Source organism: Pinus tabuliformis, chromosome 9 (genome assembly GCF_031772625.1).
Source record: "Pinus tabuliformis cultivar Carrire ecotype Pingquan chromosome 9, CPIR1, whole genome shotgun sequence".
NCBI classification, from domain to species: Eukaryota; Viridiplantae; Streptophyta; class Pinopsida; order Pinales; family Pinaceae; genus Pinus; species Pinus tabuliformis.
In genome coordinates, this window is record NC_142307.1 from 1,384,112,668 (window position 1) to 1,384,122,999 (window position 10,332).

The following is a 10,332-nucleotide window of genomic DNA, read 5'->3' on the forward strand; positions in this document are numbered from 1 at the left end:
TCATTGATATGAATAAGAAATAACACATAATAACATATGCATAAAGCCAACCAAGTCAATGACTTCCACGTACCACTCGACCATATATTGCGCTGAACCAAATATCTCTTTCAGCCAATCACCCTCGTGCCATATTCAAAGCATGAATGTGGGATCATATGGGTTAAACCAAAATATAACCAACCAGGGCTTCTAGAGGCAAAACCACCTCAACCCTCAACCACAGTGATTTCACCTAAACTGGTCCAGAAATCACTAACACCAAACAAGCTTGGATGCTTCTGACTTTCTTCACGATAACGAGAGGAATTTTCCTATCTCCACCCATCCGTCAAGAGTTCCAGGAGAAAGCCCATCCCTAGCCTTGACCCTTGGGAATTTTCCTTAGACCACCTCACTAGGATTTAAAGTCTATCGACCATCCAAAGCTTCATCACAACAAGGAACCCACTACACCATGGATATCTAGGAAATGGAAAGGCAAGGCTGAAACCACTGTCAATCCAGGAAAATCCCATGCTAATGACAACAAAGAAACCAAATAAGAAATTACATGTACCATGCATTCAGATCTTGATAATGAAATCACACATGCAACTTGTTACCTGCAATTTTCTCTTGTTGTCGCTACTTTTCCGATCTTCTCTTTCATTGCCCACGAATTCCTTTGCTTGGTTTCTTCTATCCAAGTGCTTTCTCTCTCTGATTCCAAGTGAGAATGCCTCAATGTCTAAGTGAATGCTAGAATGCTTCAAGAATGCTCTAATTGTGTAAGAGTGATTAAGAATTACTAAGAGTAACCAAGATAGCCATATATTGTTTTCTCTCTCTCCTTTTTCCCCTTTTCCTTCAATTCCTTAATTTTCCTTTGCATTCATATTTGTGTCTCTTCATCTCCCTTTTCTCCTATTTTCCTTTATTTCTCATATTAAATTACAATGTATTGCCCTTTTCAAGTTTTCCAATGCCATTTCCAATTTCCATAGCCAATAGTAAACCATAAGTGATGCCCACTATAATGTTTTCCCCTCCATTCATCTTAGAATACATGTCCTGTGACCTTGGTTTAATTTATTTACATAGAAAATAAACCTGGGGCTGTTACATTATTCAACAAGATCGGACATGGACCTTATTATGTATACATGAAATGGGATTTATTTGCGATCCTATTACATAGTTGTAATATAATTTTATTCTAGGATATGGGATTTTATAATTATTCTAATGGTGACATGCCAAGGTGATAATTGTAGAGCTAAATGTTGAAACCACGTGGCATGTCAAGGTGACGACATAAATTCCAAAAGTTGATAAACTATAGTAAAAAAAAAATGAAACTTTTAGATCCCATTCTCATGACTGAACATTGGGAATTGAGTCTCCATAGTAACCACCTTTCCTTATTGGGGTAAATAAGGGGGTGTGTTACATTCTCAATTTATTTTTTATTCTTCAATGCTCAATATAATAATCACAATCACATTTTGTATTTAAGTGGAAAACTCCGTCATATAATTACAATGAATATACCTATTAATGGATTAGGTCAGTGATAAGAACCTAGCTCGATTATTTACAAAAACTTGTTGAGAACACACCCAAGTTCCAAAATCATATCCATAACATGTCCATAAATAAATAAAATGTATTATTGCCCTCAAGAAACTTATCCACTTTGTTTATGAGGAATCTTGAGCCATAATGTTGAAAGGAATGCTCTTTTCTTAGAAAGTGATGACTTGGGAAATATGAAGCACATTTTAAGATGGATTTAGGTGAACAATGAAGAGAACAATTCACAAAATAAATTCCTTTAGCAACTTGTTTCTAAAAGGAGAAGAGACAAGCCTAAGTTCAAGGCTTAGCTTTGAAGTCTTATCCTGATTTTCAACTATGTACTACACCTTAGGTTTTGGTCCTATGAACCTATAACTTCAGTGGCAACAATGAAAATATGATTTTGAACCAATTAATGTCACAATGGAATTCATTGATTATTCGACAATGGTTTTATAATATTATGAAATAACTCTACATGGTTACAATGTATAATGTATTTACTTACATGACACTAAATAATCCATGTACCATGTGTGAGAGCACCCACACTACTGGATCCAAGTGTTGAATTAACCTACTTGTGATCCAAGTGGATATTGGTGGCCACCCACCTATTCCACTTGGCTCACAACACAATTTTCTATTTTTTAGCATAGTTTCCTATTTTGGTAGTTTTCTATTTTTGGTAGTTTTTAGGTCCTAAACTTGTGGAGCCTTTTTGAGGCCCTAAACGACTTTTTTTTTGGGAAATAGGTAAATATTTTTAGTTGAAAGTTTCTCTCCTCAGGTAGACCTTTATAAAGGGATATCATGTGTGCCAAATGAAGATTGTATGCCAAAGTTACGAGCCAAGGAAGTTGATGTTCCAACTTACCCCAATGGGGCCCATAAACCCTTGGCCCTTCATCTCCCAAGGGTAGGGTTTTGGACGTTTAAGGTTTCTCCTTGTGTATTCATGATAAAAAGGCCTTTGGGCCTCATTTTAACACAGTTCAGGAAGGCTCACAACCATCACATCTCTTCTCAGAGATAAGCTACCACCATTCAAGCTAGTTTCTTTCTTTATGCATGTTAACAATTTTGAACATTTGTATTTATTAGTTGAAGTTTAGTTTCACTATATGTCTGTGTTTTATTATTATTATTTTAATTTTTATTTCATTTCATTCTCTTCTTAATTCCGGATCAAAGGTATTAGAGCGGTCCACTCTTTCTCTATTTTTCTATGCATGTACCCAATGAGGGTGGGGTATAAAGAGTTGGGTTTCGAAATACTTGAGCCATTGCAAGGTCATTCTTGCTGACTCTAGCAGCCTCCCATGGTGGAAAAAAATAAAGACAAGGGAGCAAGAAATCCTATCAAACTATTGATCGAAGAAGCTCTTGAGTGACAAGGGAATGAGATTGTGGATAATTTTTCCCAAATCCTTCAGCAAATACCAATGGAGGTGCCTCCCCCTTCAAGGTACACATTAACTTTTATATTCCCATATTTGAAGGTTAGATAGATGAAAATGCTTTAGATAAATGGTTAAACCTACTAGAAGGATATTTTTTGGTCCATAATTTCTATGATAGAGAAAATATTACTTTTGCACTCTGAAAGGCCACCCCCCATGTCAAGTACTTGTGGGAAACTTACTGTGAGTAAAGGTCCAGGGAGGAATCCCCACTATTTTGAGTTGCACCCTCTTGGAACACTTTCCGGGATGTTGTTAAGGAACAATATTACCTTATTGGAAGCTATGAAGACAATTACATAAAATGGACCAAACTACGACAAAAAAGGGAGCAAGAAGTGCCAAAGTTCATGAATGTATTTCATATCTTATTCATGGAGTTGGGTATCAAGGACTCTTAGTGACACTTGGTGCTCAAATACCATAGTTTTCTGCACAAATAAATTAGTTTAGAAATGAAATTAAACAAAAGTGAGACTTTGGATATGTGAACTTGAAGTAGGGAAAGGGCACCCCCAAATTGCATAATAAACGATATATCCATGGTGGAGCACTCCAGGAAAACCGATTGAAACCGTAGGAAAATAACAGTAATGGGGAGACAAATAAATACATATGAAAGTGGTGTGAATTCCACAAGAGCCCCGCTCACAACATAAATGAATGTCGCTCAAAGCAGTCATTGGTATCTGAGCTAAAAGCTTAAGAGTTAGACACAGGTTCTAACTCTAAGCTAGAACCCAACAAGGGAAAAAAAAATCATTGATGCAGACCCCAACACCATCGTTGCTACCACCAAGTTCAAGCAAAGCGTGTCTGAAGATTTGGAGGAAGGTGAGTGTCTCTTCCATTCAAAAATGTGCGTGAAGGGTGATCCACTACGTTTCATTGTTGACAGTAGGATTCAAAAGAACCTCTTCTCATTGGAGGTCATTAAGTGGTTGGATCTGCCGGCAACACTATACCCACAACCATACACCATCGAGTTGCTTCACCAAGGGTGAGTCCTCTGTGTCAGTCAATAGTGCTGCCTGCCCTACATCATCAATCCTTTCATGGATGAGGTGTTACACGATGTTTCTCCCTTTGAATTTTGTGATGTTTTATTAGGCCAACCATAATTGTGGAAAATGTGTGTTGTGTTTGAGTCCAAACCTCGTACTGTTATTATAATTTTGGGTAGAAACTATATAGGATAGCATAGGTAGCCCTGCTTGCTGCCATTTCTTTGATCTCTACTAAGAAAAGCAGTAACATCATATCCTAGATTGGGATTTTTTTCTTCTTCTTGATTCACTCTCAAAATAAGGGGAAGATTGTTGCCACATCCATGGCCTCTAAATAGGGCTCCTCCACCTAGCAGAAGCAAGTGGATAAGGTCGTGGAAGAGTACAAGTACATCTTCTCCTCATCCATGGGGGTACCTTTTCATTGTCAGGTCAATAATTTGATTGATTTGACCCTCGGTGCACCTCTACCTAATGGACCAATTTACTGCCACTCTCTTATGGAAAATGATGAAATCAAGCAACAAATCCAGTAGTTGCTACAAAAGGGGCACATCTGACCAAGTTCCTCACCCTGTGGGAGCCCAATTGTACTCTTATAGAAGAAGGATGGGACTTGAAGTATCTTCATTGATTATTGGGCTCTGAATAAAATAAAAGTTAAGAACAGATACCAAATTCCAAGGATTGATGACCTTCTTGACCAACTCAAGGGGGTCAAGTAGTTTAGTAAGATTGATTTGAAGTTCAGCTATCACCAAGTTACAATAGAACCCACAAATGTATAGAAGACTACGTTGAGGTCCAAGGAGGGCCTCTTTGAGTGGTTGGTCATGCCCTTCGGTTTGACGAATGCCCGTGAAAATTTTATGAGGCTAGTGGATGACATATTATAGCCTTTCACCAAATTGTTTGTGGTTGTATATCTAGATGATATCCTCATCTTAAACAGAATAGCGTAGAGAACTCAAAACATATTTGACAGGTCCTTCACACTTTGCGACAACACAAGTTATGCGCTAAACTGGAGAATTGCTCCTTTGGCATGGACCGGGTCCAATATTTGGGTTACATAATTGATGAACAAGGTGTGCATGAGGATCCAACTAAGATCTAGGTCATTCAGGATTGGTTGACTCTAATGACTCTAACCAAGCTTTGTAGCTTCTTGGGCATATCTAATTTATATCAAAGATTTATTTTGGGGTTCTCTCATATCACTTGGCCTTTAAGTCAACAAGGGCATAACACAAGTAATTGTTTTGGTCTAATTCACAACAAAAGGCATCCATTGAATTGAAACACCACCTTTACTATGCACCAGTCCTCACCTTGCTAGACCAACAACAACCATTTGAGACTGTAAAGCCCAAATTGGGAAATTTAACCAGAGAACTTATTCTAAAACCTATAACTTTATAATTTTAACCAAACAATATAATGCCCTAATTTTGAAATTTTAACCAGACAATAACTTAAATTTTAAAGAAGAATTTAAATTTCAGGAGAATACCTGGTAATCGATTGAATGTGTTGTTGTTCCTGCTACTGCGGTTACCAAACCGTCCTTTACCTTCCAGCCTATCTGGGGTCTACCTATATGGTACCTAGATCTATAAGACAAATCTTCTAGCCCTTGTGCCCAAAATTCCAAGAATAATCCGGCTCAATGTCTGACTCTATTAAAATTTATTGTCCCTCTCTGTAAGACTTACCCCCAAAATCTTCCTCCCCTTTTCATCTCATCCAATCCCTTATATGCTTAACTCCACCGTCTCCCAATCTCCTCGTTGTCGTCCTCCTCCTTCCACCGTTTTCTTAGTCCTCTTCACTGTCACCTCCACAATATTCTTGACCCTTGTTTGTTTTTGGATAGAGGCAGTTGAAATGAATCTAATAAATGGTTTATTTATTTAGTTTAAGATTTAATAATATTTTATTACATTTAATTTCTAATGTAACTAAATTATTTTATTTATAGATTTTAAACATATTTCTCTATTTAATATTTAAATAAATAATTTTATTTACTTTAATTAAATATAAATTAATATATATCTCATTACCTTTATCATATCTATATATCTATATATATATATATATTTATTTATTTATTTAAAGGATTAATCATATATATGTAGGTATGTAAGTGTGGTTTACATATCAGGGCTCCACTCAATATATTTATTTAGGAATTTATTTTGATACTCAATTCATCAACTTAAATTTATACTTTCCCTAATATATACTAGTGCACTACATGCGGTTCATGCATATGTGACTATCATATGGTTGTCCTATATGCATGCTAATATTCACATTTTGTTTGTAATTATAGGTGGGTCATTACTGAGATTGAGATAGATGCCTCTGACTGTGCTATTGGTGTTGTCCTCACTCAGTAAGGGCATCTAATGACATATCATAGTGAGACATTCTTTGATACTTTCTGAAGATACCCAACCTATGATAAGGAAACGTATTCCAGCGTGTAGGCCTACTGGAAATTGAAACATTATATTTTGGGGAAGGAGATGATCATCCACACGCATCACTGACCTCTTTAATTTATGCAGACAAAAGGGAAATTACAGAACGATCGCCATCTTAAATGGTCTGCATATCTGCAACAATTCCATTTGAACACTAAATACATAAAATGTAGCACCAATCATGTTGTAGACTGCCTCAGTCGACCCCTGATTGTGGCGTTGAACATCATTCTCAACTCTTGTGGGCACGAGACCTCTGAATGGCCACACCTATATGAAAATCACTCAAAATTTTCTGCCCTCTACAAAATGTTGATGACTAAAAAGTTAGTTATAGACTTCCATCTTTAGGATGGACTATCAATGTGCTACATGGGACACCTTTGTGTTCCTTCAAGCAAGCATGCCAAGATGATTTGGGAGGCACATTACAATCAAGTTGTAGGGAACTTTGGTGTGGAGAAGACAATGGAAGTATTGCAGAAGTATTTTTATTGGCGAAAGCTCTGATAGGATGTTGGCAAGTATATCAAATCCACATTGCTTGTGCCATCGACAAACCAACTATGAAGAAACAAGGCTTATACACCTCTCTTCCAACTCCTAACCAACCTTGGAAATCCATCTAGATGGAATATATGTTTGGCCTTCCTTCTACTAAGCATGGTAATGAATGTGTATTTGTGGTCATTGATAGATTTTCTAAGATGGTCATTCTGGCTGCACGCAAGAAAAGTATCACAACAAAAGTCACTACTAAGATCCTCTTCGAACGGGTATGGGTACGTTTTGGGATCTCACAGACCATCATTTTAGATTGGGATAGTAGATTCCTAGGTGCATTTTGGTCTAGACTTTGGTCACTGTTAGACACCAAGATCACCAAGTCGATTTCCTTCCACCCCCAAAATGATGGCCAAACAAAGGTTGTCAACAAGATGATCGTGCACATATTGTGGATGTACAACTCCAACACAGCTATAATAGAGCTCTTCGTAGATCAATTGTCCATAAACCCTTTTAGGTGGGCCTAATATTTCAACCATTGTGTCCTATTGATCTTACACTACCCCTTGCAACTACCCAGGCAGAATCTGCACATGTTTAATTTGAAGTCGACAAAGCTACCAAGTTTATTAAACTTATTAAACACATTAACCAGGAGGTCCATGATATATTGCACAAATAAAATGCTAAGTACAAACAACGTCATTATCAACACCGAGTTCCACACAAGTTTTAGGTGGGGGATAAGATTTGGTTACAATTGTAAAAGGAATGCCTTATAGGGGCCCATTGGAAGCCTCAACCACTCCGCTATGGAATTTATCCCATAAACAAGGTAACGGGTGACAACTCTTTTGAGCTAAGTATCCCTCCATTCCTTGGCTTGCACCCAATGTTTAATGTGGATCACCTTCAGCCCTACTTTCCACCATTGTTGGACACATCAGAATTTATAGAAAAACTGACACTAACAATGCTCAATCCAGATTGCATTGGACATGCCACAACTAATCAAGTCATGGAAACACAGATTAGGAAAACTTTCCAATAGAGGACCCAACTATATTTGGTTTTCAAAGCAGGCTAGCTCCTGCACCAAGGCAAGTGGCTCACAAGGGACTAAGCACAACAGAAGTTTCCCCAACTCATGGAGGAACTCAACATAATGGGGACCATTGCTTCCTAAGGGGAGAAAACTGATACCGGTGGATATTGGTGGCCACCCACCTATTTCACTTGGCCCACAACACAATTTCCTATCATTTTCTTATTTTTTAGCACAATTATTTCCTATATGGTTAGTTTTATAATTTTGACAATTTTTAGGTCTTGAACTTCTGGAGTTATTTTGAGGCCCTAAATGACGTGTTTTGGGGTAATGGTCAAACACGAGTCTTTAAATCATGTTTGCAATCAAAATTTTCTCTCCTCGGATAAAACTTTCTAACAATCTATCATGAACGTGAAATGAAGATCGTATGCCAATGTTATGACCCTCGGAAGTTGAGATTCCAACTTACCTCATTAGGGCCCAAAGCCTTTGGAACTTCATCTCCTAGTGTTAGGGTTTTGGATGTTTAGGGTTTCTCATTGTATGTTCATGATAAAAATGCCTCTGAGTCTCATTGTAACATAATTCAGGAAGGCACATAACCATCACATCTCTTCTCAGAGATAAGCTACCACCATCCGAGTTAGTTTCTTTCATTATATATGTAAACAGTTTCAACATTTCTATTTCTTAATTGATGTTCAGTTTCACTGTATCTCTATTTTTATTTTTATTTTAATCTGTATTTCATTTCATTCGCGTATTAAATCTAGCTCAACTTGATAGATTCATATAATTCCTAAATTAGTAAATTGCATTCACGACTTCATCCCTTTTACCATGCGTCGAAAATTATTTCTCCACTGGGACAATAATGACCCATAGATTTTTTATCCATGGAAACAAATATAGTAATTTTTTTGCTATAAGAAATCAAATTATATTTGTAGATTCTCATAAGCATTTCAACTAGCTATTTCCATAGTCTAATTGATGACAAAAATAAGAAAAATGAAAGAGTCAAAATCTAGTTGTCTAGTATAAAGGCTAACCATAAAATATCCAAAAACGAGCATAGTAAGTCCCATACGATTTTCATCCTACAAAATTAATAACCTAGATAGATACAAAAAAATGTGATCAATTGATGTTCTTGTAATAACATCTATATATAAAAAATGAAAGTATTCCATGAAGTTAATCTAGCTAGAGCCATGATGCATGAAAATACTCTAGTGTTTTCCTAATATTTTTCCTGTATTTTCCAATTGTCTTTGTCCAATGCCAATCGAGCTTTTAGGAGGATGTCTTATTCTTGATTCTTTTCCCTATATACATGTTCAAATGAGAGCTAGGAAAAAACAAATAGAAAAGTTTTATACTTTGGAAAAGAGGCTAGAGAGTGTACTTTTGAATAGAACAGACTTCACTCATCCCATTGATGATTTGTTGAGAGTCTCAAAAATATGAATAATATCGATTTTTTTTTTATAAACCAAATGAAGGAATTTAATACCCATGAGTTCGGAAAAATTATTTGAGGATGGCCATATTCCTTCTGAAAAGGATATTGTGTGAGAACTAAATATGTAGACGATCTCTCCTAATACTTGCATCAAAGGGATTCCTTGTGCCCCAACATAAAAAAATCTGAAGGCATGTTTTGATTAATCTACAATTAAAGGCATGGATGAGGGAGAGAAGAGTGGTTGGTGCTTAGAAAAGCCTCCATTGTAGCTAGGATTTCAACAAAATTAATATAAGGAGAGGGAAGGTTAATTTGAAAAGTGGCATGGTCCTCAGCTAGCCAATTGCTCCATGAGATGGAGATAAAGAGTGCCAAAAACTCTTTTTGTTGCAAAACAACAAACTAGTTTTGCAGAGCTTGCTCAATAGAATTTCACGGAACTGAGAACTAACCCCAAATTCCCTTTATACTTTCTTCCACACTTTAACAAAAGGGAAACTGAGCACTAGATGAGAGTTTGTCTGTTCCTTTTTAGAAACACATGCAACACCTCCTTGAACCATGAAAGGATCTCCTTTGTCAGTTGTAGCATGTGAGAGATTTGTCATGAAGAAAAATACACATGGATATCTTTGTCTTGGCTAGAAATTTTAGTTTCCAAAGTTTTTTTACCCACCATGGGGCTAGCCCAGTGTCAATATATTTTGCAAGAGTGTTTTATCCAACCTTTGGAGCATAATGACCAAAAGTGTTAGGTGACTAAACAAGTTGATTGGCTTTGTCC